Source organism: Cyanistes caeruleus, chromosome 21 (assembly GCF_971803275.1).
Source record: "Cyanistes caeruleus chromosome 21, bCyaCae1.hap1.1, whole genome shotgun sequence".
Taxonomy (NCBI): domain Eukaryota; kingdom Metazoa; phylum Chordata; class Aves; order Passeriformes; family Paridae; genus Cyanistes; species Cyanistes caeruleus.
The window spans coordinates 10,042,144-10,064,129 of NC_141721.1; the positions used below are offsets into that span (position 1 = coordinate 10,042,144).

At 49.1% G+C, this 21,986-nt stretch overlaps 1 pseudogene; it reads right to left on the reverse strand.

Moving 5' to 3' along the window:
* Positions 1 to 19,840: 19,840 nt before the first annotated feature.
* LOC147649657 (uncharacterized) lies at positions 19,841 to 21,420 on the reverse strand (annotated as a pseudogene).
* Between the last annotated feature and the right edge of the window lie 566 nt (positions 21,421 to 21,986).

Consider the following 21,986-nt stretch of genomic DNA (forward strand, 5'->3'; position numbering starts at 1 on the left):
TGGCTCCCTTCACCAAAGCTCTGCCTGAATAAAGGTTTGTGCTTAGCGGAACGCTAGACCAGCTTTCTCGTCCCTTCTTCCCGTGTCATCTGCCCGCCGCCGCTGAGCTGAGCTGGAATCACTCGCCTGCCTGAAGCCGCTCACACGCGCTTTGGCCCAGCCCTTTTCAGGGCTGCTTCTCTAGAGAAGTCGCGGTGCTCCGGGCTTTCCGTTGCCGCGGCAGAAAGCCTGTTGCGCAGGTTATCACGCACAAGCCTCAGCTCATCAGCAGGAACGGGCAGTGTACCGTGCAACCACCTGCAAACAATCACTTAGCAAACATCCGTCTCAGCTAGGCCCAAATCCCCAAACCAAGTCCCTTGTGATATTCAGGGACTTGGGATAGTTGTGAGACAGCTGAGGGAATCTTCGGACAGTCTCTTACAAAGCCCCATTAATATTGGGGTTCAGGCACCCCAAAACCCCTCCCAGCAGGGCTTGGTTAACCATGTTGTCCTAAGAACTGCGCCAGGAGTAATAGAGGGGTGCAAGTACCGTAATGCCTCTAATAGCTGCGCCTCCCACAATGGCCACCTTGGGCGTTACCCGTTGCTGCTGCTGCCTACCATAACGCTCCTGATAGCGGTGCACTGCCGTCACCCTCCTAGAAGAAGTGCACACCGGCTATGATCAATACCAGCTCAATACCCTAACCCTCGTCACTGCAGCGCACAGCATAACTGAGCACATCTGGGCACACCTCAACACACCTGGGCACAACTGAGGACACACCTCAGCACACCTGGGCACCCTCGGCCCCTCCAGTGACACCCCTCCTCTCGTCCAGAAGCCACAGAGCCAGGGCAAGGAGAAGAAGCCAGGGCTACCCCCAAATCTTCCTGGCATCTGCAACATGAGGATCAAGCCATAGCCCTGCCCCTTTTTGTAAGCTCTGACACCCCGCCCTTAGCCACGCCCTTCCAAAGCAGCTCCTGAGGGCGGCGAGGACAGAGACAAGCTTTGGCTCCGCCCATTGTTGTAAGCCACGCCCACCCACCACTAGCCACGCCCCCCCGGAGCAGCTCCAGAGCCAGGTGAGGAGAGAGACAAGCGCTGGCCCTGCCACTTTTTGTAATCCCCGCTCACTGACCCATAGCCACACACCCCTGCGGAGCAACTCCTGAGGCCCGTGAGGAGAGAGACATGCACTGGTCCTGCCCCTTTCTCTAAGCCTCGCCCCCACACACATAGCCACGCCCCTCCCAAAGCCACTCTTGAGACCGGCAAAGCCCTAATGCCCTTCACTTAAGGGCCCTGCATCGGGGTGCATGTACGGATATGATTCTTACAGCCCTTCCAGAACCGGATATTTGGGTTCAACGCATTCAAGCCCCCATAATATTGGGGTTCAGGCACCTCAAAACCCCTCCCAGCAGGGTTACCCATGTTGTCCTAAGAAGTGTGCCAGGACTAATAGAGGGGTGCAAGTACCGTAATGCCTCTAAGAGCTGCACCTCCCACAATAGCCGCCTTGGGCGTTACCCGTTGCTGCTGCTACCTACCGTAATGCTCCTAATAGCGCTGCACTGCTGTCACCCTCCTAGTAGAAGCGCACTCCGGCTATGATCAATACCAGCTCAATACCGGAACCCTCCTAACAGCAGAGCACAGCATAACTGAGCACATCTGAGCACACCTCAACACACCTGGGCACACCTGGGCACAACCGGGGACACACCTCAGCACACCTGGGCACCCTCGGCCCCTCCAGTGACACCTCTCCTCTCGTCCAGAAGCCACAGAGCCAGGGCAAGGAGAAGAAGAAGCTGGGGTGATCCCCAAAGCTCCCCAGCACCTGCAAGGGGAGAGACAAGATTTGGCTCCGCCCCTTTTTGTAAGCCCCGCCCACCCACTCATAGCCATGCCCCTCCCAAAACAGCTCCACAGGCAGGTGAGGAGAGAGACAAGCCCTGGCCCCACCCCTTTTTGTAAGTCCCGCCCCTCCACTCATAGCCACGCCCCTCCTAAAGTCGCTCTTGAGATTGGGAAAGCCCTAATGCCCATCACTTAAAGGCCCTGAATCGGGGTGCAGGTACAGAAATTATTCTTCCAACCCTTCCAGAACCGGATATTGGGGTTCAACGCATTAAAGCCCCACTAATATTGGGGTTCAGGCACCCCAAAACCCCTCCCAGCAGGGCTCAGTTACCATTGCTCTCCTAAGAACTGCGCCAGGAGTAATAGAGGGGTGCAAGTACCATAATGTCTCTAAGAGCTGCGCCTCCCATAATAGCTGCCTTGGGCATAACCTGTTGCTGCTGCTGCCTACCGTAATGCTCCTAATAGCAGTGCACTGCCGTCACCCTCCTAGTAGAAGCGCACTTCAGTTATGATCAATACCAGCTCAATACCCTAACCCTCATCACTGCAGTGCACAGCATAACTGAGCATATCTGGGCACACCTCAACACACCTGGGCACAACTGGGGACACACCTCAGCACACCTGGGCACCCTCGGCCCCTCCAGTGACACCCCTCCTCTCGTCCAGAAGCCACAGAGCCAGGGCAAGGAGAAGAAGAAGCCGGGACCTCCCCCCGCATGTGCCGGGTTGGGCTTATTGCCACACTGGAGTTTGCGGCCGGCTGGTGGGACCCCGGTAGAGGCGTCGATTCCAATTCCTGCCGTCGCAGGCGTGTCCGCCGCCCAGCTATGGAGCCGCGGAGCCCCGCCGTCTTTGTCCTCGCCCTGGGAAAGGCGGTGGAAAATCGGGTGGAGTGCGCGGAATCAGTCGGCGTCGTGCGTTTTTTTGTTCAGGCAAGTAAGTTAGACAGACGCGCTGAGAGCGGCAGGGGCCTTCATGGTGCCACAACAAAGATGGCCACTTGACCGGAAGTGGCTTCAGCCACAAAAAAGATGGCAGCCAGGAAGGGCAGAAGTCACGTGATGCCACGCACAAGATGGCTGTCAGGTCCTGGCTGGTTTGACCTTCCAAGGATGGCGGCCAAAAAGGCAGGAAAATGCAAGGACCCCGGGCGGTGGGTGTCTTCGCTTGACTGCCTGACAAACACCCCGACGCTGACGCCGCTCCGGCGCAATTTTCCGCGGCTTTTCCAGCTGTGCGGACACGGGCTGTGCGCTCAGCAGGGCCGGGACCAGACACCGGCCGGCTGGCGTGCCGACAGGCAGCGGTGCCGACGCCTCCCTCTGCAGGGGTCCTTGCCACAGCCGCATTCTTGGGGTATGGCACTTGCGCCGACCTGTAGCATGCCGCCGCTCCTCTTGCTCGGCTCTCTCCCCCCCAGCCCAGGGAAATGGAGGAAAACCCAATTGCATTGGGCCGGAACGGTCGCTCCCCGGCGCTGGGACCAAAGCGGCCCGAGGAGGTGGATGCTCTGTGTACCGGAACGGTGATAGGTGTGGGCAGGGCTGGGGGGGTTTATCAACCGAGTATATAACTCTAAGTATAAAGATGATAAAAATAAATATTAAAAAATATTGAAGATAAAGGGGCTGCTTGGTTTTTATTTAGTTAGAGGCAAGGTTTTTAAATAAATAAGAAAAATAAAAATAAATAAAATATGGTAAGAATGAATATATAAAGGGATAGGGAAATATATATATATGTAGGCATAAAAATAAGTAAAAATAAGTAATAGAAATATATACATATATATTAATTTATAATATATAATATGATTTATATACATATAGATGGTAATATAATATATTTTAGGATATGTTATGTGTTATGTATATCAACAAGGTATATAAATACGATAAAAAATATATTAAAATATATTTAAAAGATTAAAAGATTTTTTAATACTGTTTAAGATAAAGGGACTGTTTGGTTTTTATTAGGTTAGCGGCGGGGCTTTTAAATAAATACTACAAAAATAAAAAGATAGAAATGTATATTAAATATATAAAGATATAGACGTATGCGCACCCAGAAAAGGAAAGAAATATAAGTAATGCCAATATATACAAACAGATTTATATTAAAAATATATATTATATATATTTATTTAATATATATGTTATATATAATAAATATATGTAATTAAAATGTATATAATATATTTAACATATAATAATATATATGTATGCATGTTGAAATAATATATTTTGATACTTTATATATTGTGTGTTATATATAAATGAATATAGTATATAAATTTAAACATGTGTGGTGGAAATAGACGTTAAATTTTTTTTTTTAATTTTCGTTGTTTTGGTATGTTTCTTGGAGGCAATCCTACTGTTGCAGCACTGAAAACCTGTGTGCTTCGTGGTGTCTATTGCCCAGCTGGCAATGATTCCCTTGCATTTGGTGCATTAAGTCACACCGAGCTGTGTGGGATGGCAGGTGGCCACATTGCCTGACCCTTTTAGCTTTTCTTTCTCACACACAACTTCCTTTCCTTTTTTATATGGAAAACAGGGAAGAGAGGGTAGTGTGATATTAGCATTTCTAGCAGATTTTCAACTGCCACTGATGCTCGTTCATCTTTGCAGTGTGGGTTTTCATGCTGACAAATCCTCTGCTTTTCCTTCTGCTCAGAGTCAGGTGGGCCTTTTATTGAACAGACTTATCTGCTATAAGGCTACGCAGAAGGATAGAAAGGAGGAACACAGGGGGAAAAAAAATAGATTCAAGGCCATGCATTGATCACCTGATGTACTCCAGAGACAAACGTGGCTATTACAGGTAACATGGAGCAGCCCTTCTGGCCTTTTCAGTTGTATTCAGAGAGATGTTTGCCTGCTGTGAATATCTGGGTGCTTGGAGTTCACTCTGATTTTAACAAGCCCATCAATAATAAAACATTGTATTGATAGAACAAGATCTACTTCTGTAAAGTTGTTGCTCCACAGAAAAGCGGCATAAAGAAGCTTTATTTGTATGGTATGTAGCTTTTTTAGGATGTTTTGTTCTTTATATGGCATTAATTTCACATACAAGTCTGTGAACTTTGTGTTCCCCTTTAGGGGCTTGTTCTGGGGTAACGAGGAAACACGAGGCCTAAACACCTCTGGCTTGTCTGTCCAAGGATCTACCTCAATTGTGGCTCCCATCCTTCTGAAGAACTCTTCAGCACAGTGAGTTACCTTCTATAACTGTTTATTGTTGTATTGTTGTTGTGAGACCTCATTGCTGGGTGAGAAGACCAGGGGAAATTAAAGGCTGTATGCCACTGTTACTTCATCACTGAATTCTTGTACTCTGTTAAAATCATAACAAAAGGGATTTACACTGTAAGAAACACTTAACTGTAAGTTGAGGTAAAGGTCACAGTGCTAAAACCTAAGAGCAGATAGCCTTGAGCTCCTTTATATTCCCTCTCTGGCAGCTTTTGTGACTCCTACCTCTAAGGTATCATCAGATATCCCCTAGATCTTGCAGTGGAAGGGATGCTGAACCATCAGCTGTTCCGTATTCTACACCACGTGCCTTTTTACCATGCTCCTCTGAGAAGCATCTCTCCCTTCTCTGTTTCTTTGCAGACAAGAAGAGAGAAAATGGGATTGCCTTTGTTCTTTTGCCTATTAATAAAAAGGCCGCTTGTGGCTATGTGCAGTGGCAACTGCATCACAGAATCTTAGAGGTGATTATTCACAGGTTAAGGAAATAATTCCTTTTTTTGTCACTGATGCACTGAATTTCATATGCGTGTGTGTGTCTCGATGCCTAAGATATTTAAAGCAGGTTTTATTCTTACAGGTGTTTTGCACACTGAAGTGTCTGCCCAGGTTTTGTTTCCAAAAGTGAGGTATAGTGCTGGGTGTTTAATTTGGTATGTTACTTGTTCTGTTGTGTAAATAACTGCAGTGTCCTCCCTGTGCCTGTGTATTGCAGGGGCAGGGGAGTGCTGGTTATAAAGGTGGTGATAATTAGGAATAAACTGTTTAACCTTGGATGAATGTTTAGAAATCATTGCTTAGATATTGCTGTGCAAAACGCTCGCTCGCGGTGACTTCTCCAGGGTCAAGCTGTTCAGGTATAAGAAATTTATTATATGGGTAAAGAGAGGGGAGACCTGTGTCCACCACCAGCCTCGACGTCCACGTGGTCCAGGGGAGGGGAGAGAGAGTGGGGAGAGCTGGGGAGGAGAGGTTGGAAAAGGGGAGGGAGGGCGTAAGAGCAACAGAGGGAGAGAGGGGGAAACCAGGGAGGCTTAGGAGAGAGGGGGAAGACAAGAGAGGGATAAGAGGGGAAAAACCAAGAGGGTAAGAGAAGGAAAGACTGGAAGAGGTAAGAGAGGGGTAGAGGGGAGCTGAGAGAGGGGTAAAGGGGTAAGAGAGAAGAGCCAAGAGGTACGAGAGAGGTCAAGAGGTAAGAGAGAAAAGCTAAGAGAGAGGTTAAGAGAGAGAGGTTTAAGAGCGAAAAGCTAAGAGAGCGAAGTTCTTCTTACAATCCAATATATCTTTTTCAATAGTGGATATTCTAATTCCCAGTAACCAATCTCTACGAGATACACCCACTAAAGATTTTACATACAGTGTTGCATTTGAGGCTCTACAAGCTTTAAAAGTTCTTCCCTTGCTTCTTGGCCTTTGGGCTTTCTAGCAGCAGAAGGGCATTGTTTTATCAGCAGGGATTCTCCTTTAGCTGGCTAGGCTATTGTTCTTTGGTTATATAGTAACCAGTACTCTGTATCTTATGACTCAAAGCAGACTTTCATTTCTACTTTGATTCTAGCCTTCTTTTTTCAGAATCTTCTGCCAAACAATCACATTCATAAGGTTTCCCTGTTTCACCCTCCCCAACAGGCAGCGAGTTGTGCTTCGCTCTGATAATTCCATACTCAACCTGTTCCTCATTTCTTAAAGGTTCACTTCAGCCTTGAATCAGCAGGTCTCTAGATCCCTAGGTTTGATTTTTTAGGATGCCATTCCTGTAAGATCTTCCCCTGTGAAGACCTGAGTATGTCCAGTCTGACCTCCAGATTAATGAAGGGAGAGGAGCTCCCGTTGATTCAAGAGTGAAGCAAGGCCTCCATTCTTGGCCTCAGGCTGTTTCAAATGGGGAGGGATCAGTGTCCTGACTTCTCTCCTATGGATGCTAAATCTGAACCACAGTGCCTGTACAAATTACAGGCCGCATAGCTCCTCAGGCTGCCTGAGAAAGTAGCCTGGGAAAAATATGAGAAGGAATTAAAACAATCCTCAGAGACAGAAAACAACTGCCAGGTGCTGTTTGTCTGTCCTCTTGTTTTCCCTTGCAGGAGAAACTCAGGGGGGTAGTGTGCCCCTGACCAATGATGGTGATGTAGCACTTTGCTAACCAATAAGAGTTTTCTTTCTGTACTTTTCCACGTATCTGTCTATAAGACAAGCCTAGAGCAATAAACTAAAGAATTCTCGTGTTGTGACTCCCTTGAGAGTTTATGTCGTTTTTTATAGCCGTTCCCAATCGGAAAGACATCTGGTGACCCCGACGTGATGTGCAGCCGACCCTCCGAGGTCTGGTAACCGACGTGACTTCTGCTAATCCCCTGAGGGTAAGCAGCGAGCGGGGAAAAAGCCAGCCCTTCCCCCTAGAGGGGTAAGTGGAATTCTCCCGGGCTTTCCTAGAGAAAGCTGGTTCTGGAAACCAATGGGATAGTACAGCCTGCCTGTGAGTGGGCTTGGAACGGCTGTCTTGGCGAAGCAGAGCTCAAAATCCCGGGTCTGAGCCGATAGCGTGTGCATAATTGCATTCGCGAAGCCGCCAAGATCAAGTCCTCGTAATGGGGAGCTGTACTTCAGCTGATGAACAGCTTGCCTACCTTGCATGGCAGGATGCCCTGCCCCGCATGGGACTTAGTGTTTCTGAAGATGCCATGCGCGCTTTATTTCAGTGGGTGAAAGAGCAAAGTTTTGTTGTAACTATGGACAATGCCTTTGATCTTGAGATTTGGCTGTCGATAGGAGATTATTTATGGTCGAAATTGACTAACGGAGATACCAGCGTGTGTGGCCTGGCAGCCACCTGGGGAGCGCTTTTTAAGGTGCTAGAACGGAGCCAGTCTGAAAATAGTGAGGCCAGGATAGAAGACTTAGAAGGCTTAGAGTGCCTCTTTTGTGCGAGATGAGAGACCGAGAGATGAAACCGTAGATGAACTGCGTGGTGCTCTTTCGGCTCTGCCCGGACCCTCGGAGGACTTTGGCGGCGAGCGAGAGCAATCTGCGGACTGAAGATCTCCCTCTCCAAAACAGTTTGAGCGCCTGCCATCCGCGGAGCTCGGCACGCGGACTTTGCCAGCAAAGGGGCCTCTCTTCGCCCCCTCCTGTGCCCGGCGCGCGGGGCGCCGCCGAAGGGTCCGAGCGCGGGTCCAGAACACCGCTGGCCGCCGCTGCCGGGGGGCCCGGGTGAACCAATTCCCCCCTGTACCAATGCGGCGGGGCACGCGGCTCCCCCCAGCAGAGAAGCAGTGGGGGGAGGGGAAACAGCAACCTCGCGCTCCCCCTGTGCCTGCCTGCTGCCACCAGCCGCGGCCCGGGCGGCTGCCAGCCAGCCGCGAAAACCCCGAAAAAGCCGAGCCCAAGCCCAGATCTAGGGCCGGGGCCAGGCCCGTGGCGGGCATCGCCCCCCCACCACGTCCGAAGTGCCAGCGAAAAAGCGGCGAGGGGGGGGCCGGCGGCCTCGCTCGCCCCGCGCATGCGCGAGACGCGCTCACCCTTGCGCTCCCCCCGCGCTCCAGCGGGGAGGTGCGGGGAGAGGAGGGGGGTGAACCTCGCTCCCTCCGCGCTTGCCGTTCTGCAGAGCACCGACAAGCCCTCCAGCGGCCTGAGCCGCGCCAAAGTCCTGCAGTCCCTGCGGGACCCACCTTTGAAGTCTTGTGTTTACAGAGCTGACAACCAGCCGTGAAGAGATAGTAACTTCGAGTTCCCTGAACCTCCCAGAATTCATGAACTACTGTTTTAACAGCCAAGAATCATCCCAAAAAAAGTCTACATCCTATCCATCCTTAGTGAAACCTCCATAAACTTCCTCATTCAGCACAATCCAGTCAAAAAACCTGACAAACAACAACAGCAGCCATGTAAACTTTATAAATCCCTCAAAAAACCCTTCAATTATAATTGAAGAGAAAATCCAATTGAAAAAAAAAAAAAAAAAGGGATAAAAAGGGGGGATCAAAGCATCATAAATTGCATTGTGCATTGTTTTTATCACTTTGGTGTTTTTTCAAACTACTCTATTGACAAGTTAGACTGTCAATTCGAACAGACTAACAGTGTTGTATATCGTGTGTGTATTAATTCACTGAATTAGAAATATTAGACTCAACCATCAAGTCCTTGCAAGGAGAACAATTCTTAAACATCAAAATGTAAACCAAAATTCTAGATCAGCATCCATTCAAAGTTCTAGCAAAGAAACCTCTTGTGCTGTGTTTGTTCTCTCTCCTGCAAGGGCCCAGCAGGACGTGACAAACACTGCCTTTTTAATTTTTCTAACAGAAAGGGTAAATTATGGATGCTAAATCTGAGCCACAGTGCCTGTACAAATTACAGGCCGCATAGCTCCTCAGGCTGCCTGAGAAAGTAGCCTGGGAAAAATATGAGAAGGAATTAAAACAATCCTCAGAGACAGAAAACAACTGCCAGGTGCTGTTTGTCTGTCCTCTTGTTTTCCCTTGCAGGAGAAACTCAGGGGGGTAGTGTGCCCCTGACCAATGATGGTGATGTAGCACTTTGCTAACCAATAAGAGTTTTCTTTCTGTACTTTTCCACGTATCTGTCTATAAGACAAGCCTAGAGCAATAAACTAAAGAATTCTCGTGTTGTGACTCCCTTGAGAGTTTATGTCGTTCTTTATAGCCATTCCCAATCGGAACGACACTCTCCCTCAGAGACAGGGTTCCTGGACGAGGTGACCCAGGACAGCTTTGTGCTGGGCCTGGGCTACGACCGCCCTTACCAGCTGGAGCCTGCGGTGAGGGAGCCCATGAGCATCCAGATGTACCAGCCCCTCAACCTCAAGAGCTGCATCTGGACCTTTGACACTTATTATGACATGACCGAGTTAACTGATGTGTGTGGGGGCTCTGTCACCGCTGAGTTCCAGGTGACAGGCCCATCCAGAGTTCTCCAGGTATCCCAGATCTGTCACAGTTCTCAGGCACAGCTCTGCGTTGTGTGGAGCTGCTGCTCTGCCCTGCACAGGTGGAGCGTGGCTTCCCCCCCCGCCCCCTCACCTGGAAGAAAACAGTGCTGTGTGCATTTATTTAATTTATTTTCCATTTCATTCATTTCCCATTTATTTTATTCTCTAAATCTTCAGAGTGCCAGGAAAATACTGGTTTTTTTCATGTAGGGCCATATTGGAAATACAAAACGTTCTCAGCTCGGCTCTATTTTACAATTTTGACTGTGTTCTCGGCCAAGAGAAATGAGCAGAGGACAGAGCAGAGGCAGCTCAGTCCATGCTCCACAACATGGGATATTTTAGCTCATTTCCTAATTAAGAGACCTAAAGCCAAAAATATTCCTCTAGAAATGAGTGGCTTTCCTTATTTGGGGTGTCTCACTTCCCTCTCCTGGCTGCATTATCCATTTGCAGCCCACTCCATTTCCCCCAAGTTCTTCCATTAAATTCCCAGCCACATTGCTTGGACCAGCATCATCTCTGTTAATTCCTGCCAGCCTGGAACTAGTTCATGAAGTTTCCTTTTATAGCTCCTATTGTTTGCACAAACCCAGAGGAGCCGCCTGGCCAGAGAAACTGCCCAGTGGAGCATGTGGAGCCTGGCCCCAGCCAGACTGGAACATCTCCCCGAATTCTCCAGGGCCTGCAAAGTACAGCTGCACTCTGCAGATAATAAATGGAGAGCTCTGGGAGGCCTGATCAAGCAGAATTGCTCATTTTTAATTCACAGCCTTGGAAATCAGGGGGGTTTTGAGGTGAAATTGTGCCCAGAGTTCCTTTGTCCCATGGTCCCAGGGAGCCTTAGCACTGCCCCTGGATTACAACGCAGGTTTGTCTGAGGTACCTGCACGTAAAGAACATCCAGAGTCACCTCTGACTTCACTGGAAGGTGCACAACCCCCTTTTTGGGGTTTTATTGCCAGGTAAGGGACTCTGCCCAGTCCTTCCTGACAGTCCACGTCCCTCTTTACATGTCCTACATCTATGTGACAGCACCGAGGGGCTGGGCTTCCCTGGAGCACCACACCGAGATGGAGTTCTCCTTCTTCTAAGACACCGTTCTCTGGAGGACAGGTGAGCCTGAGGCACTCCAAGGGCTATGGAAGAAGTGGTTCCTTCATGTTTTCCCCTTAGCTCCTGCACTGCCCCCAGAGTCCTGAGGGAGCGGGGAACTCGGAATATTGCCTTCCTCTGTGCTTGCGGGGGGTTTAGGCAGCCGATGGCTGACGGAGGGAGCGTGCAGCTGGCTCACTGGAGGCTGATCCCAGCTGAACCCTGCCTTGTGGAGGTGTCCCAAACACTTCTGGGGCTGGCAGAGCCCAGCAGAGGAGAGCGAGGGTGCTGTGTGGGCTCCCATTGGCACTGTCCTTGCAGGGATCCAGACGGACAGCATGCTCTCGGCTCGCCTGCAGATAATCCGCATCTACATCCGCAAGGACGACCGGCCGGTCATCGAGTTCAAGACGCAGGCCAAGTTCAGAGGTGAGGGCAGTGATCCTGGCAGGGACACAGAGCAGGGTCACACAGAGCTCTGCTCTGACGGCACAGGCAGCGGAACGAGTCCCCGTCCCCGCCGGGAGCCCCTCTGCCCCTGCGAGGTGGGGCCTCTCCGCGCTCTGCCTCCCATCACCTCCTTCTCCTCCCCCAGGGCTGTTTGTCATGGAGCACCACAGCCTGCCAGATGTCAGGTCCTCTTTGGTAACTCCAGAGCACCTGGGAGGCATCGAATTTGCCCTGCAGCTGCTGTGGAGCGCTCAGACTTTTGATTCTCCCTACCAGCTCTGGAGAGCAACCAGCTCCTACAACTGAGGTGAGGGTTGGGGGTGCAGTCCCCTCCGGCAGATTCCCCCACAGCACCACGTTCTCCCTGGCACCCCTTCAGCAGCCACGCCAGCAATAGCACGGAATGCTCAGGAGCTTGGCCAGAGCTGGAGCACTGTTGTACTGAGAGAAAAATCAGCTCAGCCTCTTGGAAAGGAATTTTTCCAGCAATGAAGCCTGTGGATAGACAGATCCCAGAGTCACACTTGTCCCTCGGGGACTGCTGGATGACATTGCTGGGGCAAGGGAGAGGTGCTGCCCTGGGTGAAGAGCTTTGAGCTCTGCTTGGTGACTGCAGGGTCTCCTGTCTGTTCCCAGGAAGATTTACTCTGGAGAATACACCATCTTCCTGATCCTCTGCACGGTGCAGCCCACGCAGCCGTGGGCAGAGCTTGGGGCCAAGCCCCTGCCCTGCACGGCTCACGCTCCCGAGCGGTAAGAGGGCAGGAAGGCAGGCTCGGCCCCTTTGGGGTGCACACCTGTCCAAACCTCATCTCCCCTTTGTGTTCTTCCTTGTCCCAATTGCAGGTTTTGATCCCGATCTCCTTCCAGCAGACAAACCGCCCAATTCCAGTTGTTTACTCCCTGAACACAGAGTTTCAGCTCTGTAACAACGAGAAGGTTTTTCTAATGGACCCCACCAAATCAGAAAGGTCTCTGGCAGAAATGGATTACAAGGGGGCTTTTCCAAGGGTAGGATTTACCTCTCCTCTTCTGCTTGTGCCCAGTGTTCCTGCTTTCACAGCTTCCATTCCCTGGAGAGGAAAGGGCAAAACCCACATGTAGCTTTGCCTCTTCTACAGCAGTAATTGACATCTTACAGCCCTGTGAAAGAACAGCGTGCTCTGGCACCACGTTTTGTCAGTCCCACACACCGAGCCCTTCCCAAACAACTCAAACCCTTCTGAACACGGACACTTGGCTCTAGCAGCGTTTTCCTGCTTGGGAAATTTCACCTGCCCCTCTTTGTCCCGACCTCCCCAGGGCAGATCCTGTACGGGCGTGTGCTCTGACACCCCGAACAAAACCTCAACGCCGCTTACAAGCTGCAGCTGGAGAAGGTCCACCTGTGCACAGGCAGGGCTGGCCACGTGCCCCTCTTCGACCCCACGGGCACCGTCTACAACCAGGGTCCCCAGTACAGCTGCATCCAGCCCCACAAGTACCTGAAACACCGATTCCTCCTCCTGGTGAGTGCTCTGCTCCTGCTTCTTCCTGTTTGGGATTTGCTCTGGCAACCAGCAGGTGGTGGCTGCAAAGGGATGAGGAAGGGAGCCTGTGGGGGATGTTTTGTGCTGCTGCTGCTGCAAGCTGTGAACACCAGATCAGTTTTTTCCCACGCTTTGAGAGTGTTCCTGAATCGGTGCCCACGTGTAGGTGTGGAGATGGGGCATTCGGACTAGATCCCTGGCACAGGTGTTTGGTGGGGCTCTGGCTTCCAGTCTCCCTTGGGAAAGCAGACAGCATCCCTCACGACACTTCTCTGACTTTCCAGGACCAAAACCAGCCAGAAGTGACGGATAAGTATTTCCACGATGTGCCTTTTGACGCCCACTTTGCTTCCAAGCTGTCCGAGTTCCACTCGGTGAGCAGCATGCCCGGAGTTGATGGATTTACTCTCAAGGTGGATGCTGTCTACAAGGTATGTAGTACCCAGTGCTTTTAGTAGCCCGAAATGGACTTCTCTGTCCAGGACCTCCCAAACACTTGGTGAATTGTAGACTCTGGGCCTTCAGAATTCACCTCTGATACAAGAAATGAAGATTAGGATGTTAGTCCCATAATTTCATTTTTTTTTTCCCTGAGGCACTGTCACGATCCGCAAGGTGGGATTCGTGATGTGGTTCTTTTAGCCGGTCTTAGAGTACAAAAGATTATCAGCAAACCAAGGACTTAAACAAGAAAACACAGTTTATTGAGTGCTCATCAGCACTAATATGTGATAGAGGGAAAGAAAAGAGAAAGCAAAGCATAAGGAAAAGAGAGTAAGGGGATTATAGCTACCAACATTGAAGTCCACTCAGCCGTCCAACGACGCAGAGTCTTCTGTCCGTTGGGGAGATCTCAAAGGAAGGTAAGTTTGGGGTATAATTTTATAGTCTTTTGCAAAGCGAGGGGCGCAGGGCCAAAACCAGATGAGATTGATGATCATTGTGATGAAATTCCATTGCGCAGGGAGCAGGTGTAGGGTACAGAGAGATCCATGTCTTGCAAGTCTTTGCTCACCAGCAGGAACAAGGACAAGGTGTTGTGGAAAACCCATTGCACCGGGTACCAGGCACAAACCTCTGCTCACCAGCAGGAATGAGAGCCATGAGTCGTGGAAAACCCGTTGCGCAGGTTACCAAGCCTCTGCTCACCAGCAGGAACGAGAGCAGTGTACCGTGCAACCACCTGCAAACAATCACTGAGCAAACATCCATCTCAGCTAGGCCCAAACCCCCAAACCAAGTCCCTTGTGATATTCAGGGTCTCAGTCTCTGTCCTTGAGACGGTTGTGAGACAGATGAGGGAATCTTCGGACCGTCTCTTACAAGCCCTGAGGAGGAAGATGACATACTGACTTTTATGCAAACGAGAGAGACCAGAGACTCATGGGATGCACCCAGACTGGAAAAAACCCCAGAACAACGAGCCACGCAAAAGGGAAGGAATAGAACCAGCACCATCTAACAAGGAAGACCCAGAGGAGTCCCCTGACTTCTTTCCAGAGGCCAACATAACCTCGAGGAGACTCAACTGGGATGACAGCCTAGACTATGAGCCCAAAAGAACGAGTCTTCCTGGGGACTCCCGTGAGGAAGGAAGGCCCAGCTCTGCCCTAGTGACACAGCTGCACAGATCCTTCTCTTCTGCGGTGTCCAGTGGGAGCAGTGGCGGTGTGCGCAACCCCTCGGGCCCCCACCCCAGAGCTGTCCTGCTTAATAAAGGCCTTTTTAAAACGAGCTGGTCTCCTGGCCCATTTATCACAGATATCATGTCACAGAGAGGAGAAAACTGGCACTATCACCGCTGTAAATGTTACAGATAGGGGCTTGTTCAAGTTAGGCTTGTTCAAACTGTGGGGTGACAGAAAGGGTGAAATTTGGCCTGTCAGTGCTGTGATGTCATAATGGGTGGAAAGTGCATCTTTGACTGCTGTGCTGTCACAGGCAGGCATAAATTGGGGTTCCCACAGTTGTGATGTCACAGAGAGGGGAAAACTGGGGCTATCACACTGTGGAGTCTCAGAGAAAGTATCACAGGTGTTATGACTTGTCTGTTGCCACAAAGGAGATGGAATTGGGGTTGTCATGGCTATGATATCAAAGGGAGGTTTTAATCGGTTCTGTCTGTTCTGTGATGTCACAGAGCGGGGAATAATGAGTCTGTCAGTGCTGTGGTGTTACATCAGAGCTGAAATTCAGGCTGCCGTGGCTGTGATGTCACAGTGTCCTGGGGTGACTTTATGATACTGGTATCCCCAATCGTCTGGTTTATATTATATATTAAGTCCTGCACCTTTAAGACTGTCTTTGAAAGCAAGAGAGGGGGAAGAAGAAGTGCGCAGTGTGTTAAGGCAAACATCACTCCCACACACCCCGCTCCTGGACTGTGTTGTCTGCAGCACGGACAGACAGCGGGACAGAGTTTCTCTCTGGCTTTTAGTTAGTTTTAGCTAGCTGAGACAGAGGAGTTCCCTGGACCTTTGTTTTTTTCCCAATTTTCTTGGATCTGTGCAAGCCTGCTCTGGACTGAACACCCAGCCAAACCCCGGGAGCTCACGCCTGTGGCCCACCAGGGCCTGGGCCTCGGCACTTTTCCAGCGCTGGAGCCGAGCTGGACCACATGAAAAAAGATTTTTCTTCCTAGACTTACCATCCCATTGAACAGCAAGAGGTTTTATTATTTAATATTACTCAATTTCTGTTAAATAAACAGCTTTTTCCACTTCTCTCCACAGAATTTTTTTTTTCCCTTTTCCCGGACCCGTTGGTGGGGAGGGGCATTTCCCTGTGGAGATCCCCATTTGGAGTTTTCCTTCCTGATTTGCCCTAAACTAAGACAAATACAGTTTTTGGCGCCCAACTTGGGGCAAAAGAAAGTGGAAAAACCTGTACTGATTGTTGGTTGTATTTATTCTGTATTGGGATAAAGCAGTCAGTAGTCATGTTGTTTGGATACATAATATCTCTTGAGGTGGAGGTCTTCATGTGGACCTGGTCCCTAAAAGTTTTTGAGGTTTTAATACCTGTCTTTGCCCTCTTTCACAGTAGAGGGGCACGGATTAGAATGGTTATTGTGCTGGGCTCGGTGATAATGATTTATAGGAAGTTTATAGAACTACTGAAGTTTCTGTCAGGTATGTTTGGCTCATGGTTTCTTCGCCCGACCCTGCCTCCCAGTCCTAGTAGCACATTTTGGGAGTTTATTGGTAATTGCACCCAGTTTGTTAGAGGAAGACCAGAGGATGAGGCTTTTCAGCCTTTTCTTTCTTTCTTCTCCTTTAAATCTGTTATGTCCCTCTTTGAGAATACCCAGTTTCCCCTGAGTGTTAAGGATACCACTTTCCTGGTAGTACAGCTGGCTCAGCTGTTAAGCTTCCTCTATATAGTCTGCAGCTTCTATAGGATGAGGGCTGAGATATCCAGAAGAGCCAACGAGACCCCTGCCCCAGAAGTAGACTCAGGTGTGGGAAATCCTGAGTGGTGTAGAGAGTGGGAGAGAATTGGCCGAACTCTGAAGGAATTTTCTGATCCCCCAGCCTGGGAATTTTCACGTGAACAAATTCAGAACCCAGATGAAGTAGGGAAATATCTGGAAGAGAATTGCTGTGATGATTCTAAAAAGAAAAATATCATTGCAATAAGCTGGGCCCTAGCGTATGCTTATCGCACGGTGCTAGATACTGTTGGGCAGGCAGATAAATCAGCAGCTACCCCAGTGACTCAGGCTAAACCAGAGAGTGAGCCTAAGCCAGCAGTCAAACCAGACAGTGAGCCTAATCCAGTGTCTGTTGCTCCTGCCACGAGAGGCATGAAATTCAAAACCAAAACCGATCGGCCAGTAGATGATGATAATGGTGATGTGGGGGAAGGACCCTCAAGACCAGCAACTGACACAAAATCAGAAGGCACTGGTGAACCTTTCTCCCTGAAGGACCTTCGTGGCCTGAGAAAAGATTACACTCAACGACCTGATGAATCTATAATTAGTTGGTTAGTCCGTCTGTGGGATGCTGCAGGTGAGGCTACCGTTCTGGATGGCACTGAAGCGAGGCATCTGGGATCCCTGTCACACGACCCGGTTATTGACCAGGAGATGATGAGTGGGGCTGACCCTTATAGTCTCTGGGAACGGGTCCTAAGAAGTGTGGCACAATGATATCTGTGTGCAGACGATCTCTATATACAGCAAACTCGTTGGAAAACCATAGAACAAGGGATTCAGCGCTTGAGAGAAATGGCAATAGTAGAGATTGTCTTTGTGAGTGACTTAGGTACTAGAAATCCAGACTTGGTGCCATGCACATCTGTGATGTGGCGAAAACTTGTTCGACTTGGGCCACAAGAATACGCTTCTGCTTTAGCAACAATGAAGCAGGATGACCGGGAAGAGACTGTGTTGGATATGGCAAAGAAGCTTTGAGCATATGCAGATACCGTGCATGGCCCCATGAAGGCAACAATTGCAGCTATGGAAACACGTATGCAAAACTTCCACGACAAAATGGAGGAGAATTTCAAGAAACTCAAGGAAGACCTTCTTCCAGTTTCAGCAGTACAAACCAGGAGCCCTGGTACTCAACGCAGAAGTTACCCAGATAGAGAGAAAAAGCTACGAGCTGAGCTGTGGTTTTTCCTACGTGAGCTCTGTGGAGATGGCTGGAAAGGTGGAAAAGGGCCGACTGGCAACGCAGAGGAAAGCCAATCTGGGCTGCTGATGAGTGGAAAGACATCGCCACCAGGGTAGAGAAACTGTCTGTGAGCGTCCGTCATGTAGATGCCTATGTCCCCAAGAATAGGGCTAATGAAGAGCACCTAAACAATGAGCAGGTGGATCAGGCTGCAAAGATAGAGGTGTCAAAGATAGACTTAGATTGGCAACACAAGGGAGAGTTGTTCCTAGCTCGATGGGCCCATGACGCCTCAGGCCATCAGGGTAGAGATGCCACCTATAAGTGGGCACGAGACCGAGAGGTGGACCTAACCATGGACAGTATTTCCCAAGTTATCCATGACTGTGAGACGTGTGCCACGATCAAGCAGGCCAAGCGGTTGAAGCCGCTATGGTATGGTGGGCGTTGGTCCAAATATAGATATGGGGAAGCCTGGCAGATTGACTACATCACACTGCCCCAAACCCGCCAAGGCAAGCGCTACGTGCTCACAATGGTAGAAGCCACCACTGGATGGTTGGAAACCTACCCTGTGCCTCATGCTACAGCCCGTAACACCATCCTGGGACTTGAAAAGCAGGTCCTTTGGAGGCATGGTACCCCTGAGAGGATTGAGTCAGACAATGGGACTCATTTCAAGAACAGCCTTATAAACAGCTGGGCTAGGGAACATGGCATTGAGTGGGTGTACCATATCCCTTACCATGCACCTGCTGCGGGAAAAGTGGAGAGGTACAATGGACTGTTAAAGACTACCTTGAAAGCGTTGGGTGGGGGATCTTTCAAAAATTGGGAGCAGCATCTAGCAAAGGCCACCTGGATAGTTAACACCCGAGGTTCCACCAATCGAGCAGGCCCAGCCCAATCCGAGCCCCTGCATAAAGTAGACGGAGACAAGGTCCCAGCAGTACATCTCAGAGGTTTGTTAGGAAAGACAGTTTGGATCAATTCTACTTCGAGTACAGACAAACCCATTTGTGGAGCTGTTTTTGCTCAAGGACCGGGTTGCACATGGTGGATAATGAGGAAAGATAGAACAACACAATGTGTACCTCAGGGAGATCTGATGGTTGGGTGAAGATTATGAATAAATGCCCTTGTCTGTATACAATGTATGTGTTGTAGGGTTAAAATATATATATATATTAATTTTGATAATAAGTTGACGATATGGGGATAAGGGGTGGAATGTCCTGGGGTGACTTTATGATACTGGTATCCCCAATCGTCTGGTTTATATTATATATTAAGTCCTGCACCTTTAAGACTGTCTTTGAAAGCAAGAGAGGGGGAAGAAGAAGTGCGCAGTGTGTTAAGGCAAACATCACTCCCACACACCCCGCTCCTGGACTGTGTTGTCTGCAGCACGGACAGACAGCGGGACAGAGTTTCTCTCTGGCTTTTAGTTAGTTTTAGCTAGCTGAGACAGAGGAGTTCCCTGGACCTTTGTTTTTTTCCCAATTTTCTTGGATCTGTGCAAGCCTGCTCTGGACTGAACACCCAGCCAAACCCCGGGAGCTCACGCCTGTGGCCCACCAGGGCCTGGGCCTCGGCACTTTTCCAGCGCTGGAGGGACTGATAAGAACCTGAGCGAGCCGAGCTGCACCACATGAAAAAAGATTTTTCTTCCTAGACTTACCATCCCATTGAACAGCAAGAGGTTTTATTATTTAATATTACTCAATTTCTGTTAAATAAACAGCTTTTTCCACTTCTCTCCACGGAATTTTTTTTTTTTCCCTTTTCCCGGACCCGTTGGTGGGGAGGGGCATTTCCCTGTGGAGATCCCCATTTGGAGTTGTCGCCAGAGGTTGGGGATTACTGGAGCCGCGGAAGACAAGCCTCATGCTATCATGGTCAGCAAGTCTCAGTTTATTGAAATCTTATGCACAACTTATAATGCTTTTAATTAGTTTATACATATTGCAAAAACTCAGCTCATTATTGGTCTGCTACCATTGACGCCTATTGTTCTTTGTGGTTGGCCTTGCAGTTACCAGTTCCTTATCTTCAGTTTGCAGTTCTGCATATTTTGGCAGTTTCGACATCTTGTAATCTATGTAACTCTCTCTTCAGGGACATACTGACCCTGAGGCTTCATACTTTAACTAATCTTACAGTATCATGTCCTTTTTCTCTTAGCCATTCTTCTGTCAGGCTCTCTACACTTCCCCCATTTTCTTTAATGGTCAGCATAGACAATCGGTGGTTTTCAAACATCGTCATTACCGTACGCTGCAAACATTGCATTAAACAGGGTAAGATAATCATGATGGCCAGAATTACAAGAAGAATGACTAACCCCATCTGTACTAAATTTTTCAACCACCCCGTTATGCCTAGGGACTGCAACCATCCATCTATTCCCAATCCTTCTTGTACCCTCAAATGTGTAGTCAAATCTTGCAACTTCTTAATTTGTGGATGTATAGAAACAGAATGATCAGATATATTCATACAACACATCCCTTCAAATTCATCGCAACCGTGTCCTTGCGCTAACAACAAAAAATCAATAGCAGCTCTATTTTGAAGCGTAGCATGCCTAATTGAATCTACATCAAGCAAAAGATTGGACAAAGCTTGCGATGTGGCATTAGTTTGTCTTGCAAGCCAACATCTCATTTTCCTCAATGTGCTCAAGGCTTGTGCAGTCCCAATACCATGGACAAGGGACCCGAAAACTGTCTGCACTGGGCTCCAAAAGTCTGCATTACCATCACAATCCTTGGCAAAGGCATGAACAAACCTTCTCTCTCTATGCTTTCGATATTGGTGCAGGATCATTGATGTATTGGGTGTTAAGAGAGTCAATCGGCCTAGCGTGCAAGGACCGCCTTCCATTCGTGAAGGGATCCCTGCCCAAGCTCGATCTCCACATATTAGAAACACACCGTCTGGCAGCCTGATAGGCGTGTTAGAGGATCTTGAGATGTTCTGCGTGGTGTAATTACACCATGCTGAGTTATTTCTATATATCGACAGAGATGAGTTAACATTAATGGGCAATGACTTATTAGGTCCTACTCCTCGAGAAACACTTGTCCAATTAAACCTTAAACAAACCTTAAACATCTGCTAATATGGATCCTAAAATCTCAAGCTCTTGTGGCTCAATTGCTAATGTAGGAAAATGGGGCATAATTTGGTCCCACTGATCTACATTGCCCTGGGGATTAGTGGAGTTACAGTTGTGTGCTGATGATGGACAAGGCCAATTATCTAGAGGAATGCCTACAAGACAAGTGGAAAAAGGATTGCCTGGGGAGCTTAGGGCTAAACATATTGCTTCTTGGCCAGTTTTGTTAGCCAGCGTAACCCAAATATTTTCTTTGGGTTGTGCTGGTACATAAACACAATTAATCAATGGTAGCGTCGCAAGCACAAGCAAAAGCCATATCATAATGTTCTGTCGTTTAAAGGATCGCAACATTTGATCAGTGGCTTTTTTGATGGGGCCTGCAACGTCGATCAAAACGACGGCAAGTATGGTCCCAACGATCTGGAGAAACTTGCCAATTTGTCGGGATCCGAACATCTTTTCCACAAACAGTATCAAGAATTGCAGAGTTGCTATCTGCGATGACACGGTCTACTGTGTGTTTCACTCTCCAAACCAGCTCCCTGAGATGTAAATGCTCCCTGTTCTCAATCTTTTGGACCACGGTTCCAAATGGTTCTCCCACTAAGTCAACTAATGCTCTCTGGGGGGAGGCCCTCTGCCACTCAAAAGAGCAAACAAGGCACCAATACCCTCGTCCAAGCGCACGCTGTGACAACCAAAGAGTCTTTTCACACCCGCCACACCTCAGTTTAACCCACGCAATGTGTTCAACTGAGTAACAATGAAGGCAATGCCTGGGGAGATAGCATAGATAATGATTATTCAGAGCTGGGAGCACAGAGTCTTCTATCTCCCGTTCCGACTCAAACAGAATCCGGGTGCCGAATCTTTCCTCAATCCGCAGCAGGAGAGGTGCAATCGCCTTCTGAAGCCGGAGTTGCCTTCTCCTGTCCAGGCTGCTCACCGGGCTGTTCATCGGGTATGGCAGCACGCGTCCACCTCCCGGGTATCCACTGTGGACCTGTAGGGGTGGAAACACACACATAGCTCCGCCCCCAGTAAAGGACTTGGGCAGGATTCTGCCAAATGCCAGTTTTGGGGTCC